This window comes from Limulus polyphemus, unplaced genomic scaffold (assembly GCF_000517525.1).
Source record: "Limulus polyphemus unplaced genomic scaffold, Limulus_polyphemus-2.1.2 Scaffold9784, whole genome shotgun sequence".
Taxonomy (NCBI): Eukaryota; Metazoa; Arthropoda; class Merostomata; order Xiphosura; family Limulidae; genus Limulus; species Limulus polyphemus.
The window spans coordinates 2,577-5,680 of NW_013675394.1; positions in this window are offsets into that span (position 1 = coordinate 2,577).

Genomic DNA, 3,104 nt, shown 5'->3' on the forward strand with positions numbered 1-3,104 from the left:
CAAAAATACAAAAAAAACTATAGAAAAGGGAAGGACATTGATGTCAAACGAATATGTATCTTCATTCATCCTATTTTTTGTGTTGTTTTTTTGTGTGACATCTACGTCTTTTAGTATCAAAACTACGTGTTGTGGCCTTAATTTTATGTATTGCATTATGACGTTTTGTGAAAAATCTGTACGTGATGGAGAAAAATGGATATCATTTTCGGAATCAGCGTACAGGAAATTACCGTAGAACATGTAAAAATTTCAAGACAAAAAAACCATCGCAGGCCTGTGTAATCTGTTATTTCGATAAACTGTTATATGCGATCTTGCTTGTTCAACGCTGACCAATCAAACATAGTCCGTGGACTCAAACATGAATTTTAACTTATCGGTACTACAAAGGCTTGCAAATTCTAATAGTTTTTGTTGTTGTTTTGTTTTTAACTTGATGATGCCTATGGACAACACTAAGCTCTGATAAATTTCGGGGAAGAGTAGCTTATGCCTAAATTTTGGGTCAAAAAGGGTAAATTTTAACAAAAGTTCCTAAAAACTGGAATAATTTTGTACACATTCTTCTGATGCATTTTAAATAATTTTAAACTTACAAACAGAGTAGTAAGCCTCTACCTATCATGTGAAAGAGTTTCATAAGTATAGCTTTATAATTTCCACAACTTTGGGGTAAAAATTCGATTTTTTTACCTTATAATACCATCAATTTGAAGCAGCGTATTCATTTTTTCCCTGATTAAAGGTTGAACCTAAAATAAAATTATAAGTTTATAATCAACGTTAGTCATGCAATTCTTTAATTAGCGAAATACAACGTTTATTAGTTTTTTATAGTAGCTACAACTATATAAGAATAATTATTTTACATCATTCAATTCTATAAATTAAATATGTGCACCACCTTGGATTTCACTTCGACAATGCTGCAATATTCCCTGAAAATTTCAGCTGACTGCCATCTATGAGATTTTATGTGAATTAAACCTCAATATATTTTAGTTAATCTTTTTTACAAACAAAAATAAAGATGTATTACTTTAAAGTGATTTGTCATTTTAAAAGCAAATGATAAACGTAATTAAAGTTGATAACCTTGTGAAGTTGAGTCTACATATTAGTGGCTTCATTTTTTTATATCTTAAAATTACGACAGAATTGCATGTTTAAATAAAAAAAACATTTCGAATTGAACTGCAAAGGTTATGCATTGATTACTATACATAAAGATCAACGAGACTATGAATGTCCTAACTGAAAAACACATCTGCTGCCCTCTGCAACAGGTGACCAACAGAACTATAGATTTTGCACAACACATCTGGTGTCTATATCTATATTATTATTTATAAAATAGATGTTTATCAATCGGTACAGTTTATAGGAAGAAAATACAAGTTTAATTTCAAAAAATAAGTTCACAACGATTATGAAATCTATATTAGACAACATAGGTACTTTCATAGGCTTATCAACAATATATGGGAAGACGAAAAGTTACGGTCGTTTTCCCGCGTTCTCGCCCATAACGCATAGAGGCAATTTGTTATGGTTTGACATAATTTCACACTAGCTGCATTCAGGCGTTAATGTAACAATGAGAGAGGTGGTATATAACAACTGAAATGTTCGATTTAAGCCGCAAGTTGCTTTTCCGAGAAATTTATCAGATTCTAGAGTTGCCCATAGAGGTAGCTTATTTATTAGAATTTTCCACTCTAGATATACCAAGGTCTAATAGACCATACGAAAATGAATCACAAACGCGAGAACAAGATGAGTTCTATAAATTAAATATGTGCAACACCTTGGATTTCACTTCGGCAATGCCGTAAGATTCCCTAGAGGATGTAGGCATAATGGAGGACGTTAAATGCTTCTATTATGTATGATTTAGGTGCAAATATTAAATTATAGGTCATCTTTGTTAAGTGAAAGAGTTATTTGCCATATTATAAAATTATTCAGATATTTCTGATAACATCGCCATGGCAACAAAGGGTTAATTCAGCTCAACAATTTGAATAGGCCTAACCTTTCACTTATGACTAAATTGGATGAATAATATTAAAAAAGGATAGTTTTAAAATTTCTTTCGTTGCCTGTATTATATTATATGTAACATACCTGTAAATGTTTGTAAATATACTATCTGCACCGTAAAAATGAACTAATGCAAGAGTCTATATTCCCTAAAACACTATTTTTTTAGTGCTGAGCCGTTTAGTTTCGTACCTTCTTATCGATAACATTAACTGCGAGCAAAATTATACGACACCTAGTTGGTACTTTTCCTTAAAATATTTAGTATTTATTTTATTATTTTGTATTTCCATTATTCAGAGACGTAGGAGTTTGAGGCAGAGGGAACGTGTCCCCAATAATAATTTCTAAATAATAGGCTATTTAAATCATGTAATTAACCATTATTATTATTCTGTCGGTATTTTAAGGTCAAAGAAATACTACAGTTTGTTACATTACATTTGGTTGGTCTAAACACATATATTAATATGCTTTAAATTTCATCATACTGAAACAAGACATAATTTATGCTCATTTATAAAATCAAGCTACTACCGACTGTGTTATGAGCAATTATTCACGTATTTGTGGCAAGAATTGTCTTTTGAAAAAATAACTACTTAGAGGTTATCTGTAAAATGTATTCTAATGTTGTTGTGTTTTTTTTTAGCAAACCCAGATAATGGTATCACTTTAAAATAATATGTATGCGTATGTATACTAAGTACTTAAAGTTATTTATATACTATATTAATCGCTTAAATGTATTGTTTTTACCAGTAGGTAAAATATAGCATATGTGTGTTATCTTCTTGGTTGCATTAAATATAATATTATAAATTAGTAATTGTTTGACGCCCCCCAACCTAAAAAGTACTCCTACGGCACTGTTATAAGTCTTCTATGGGGGGAGATATAAAATATTTCTAACGCTTCTTTATATTTTATTTTTAAAAAAACTTAGCTACTTTACAAAATATAAAAGAACTAGTAGAGAAATATTTTTAGAAGTGAACTAAATTTCAATATATATATATATATATTCGTTGCAGTGGCGATTTTAATATATATATATA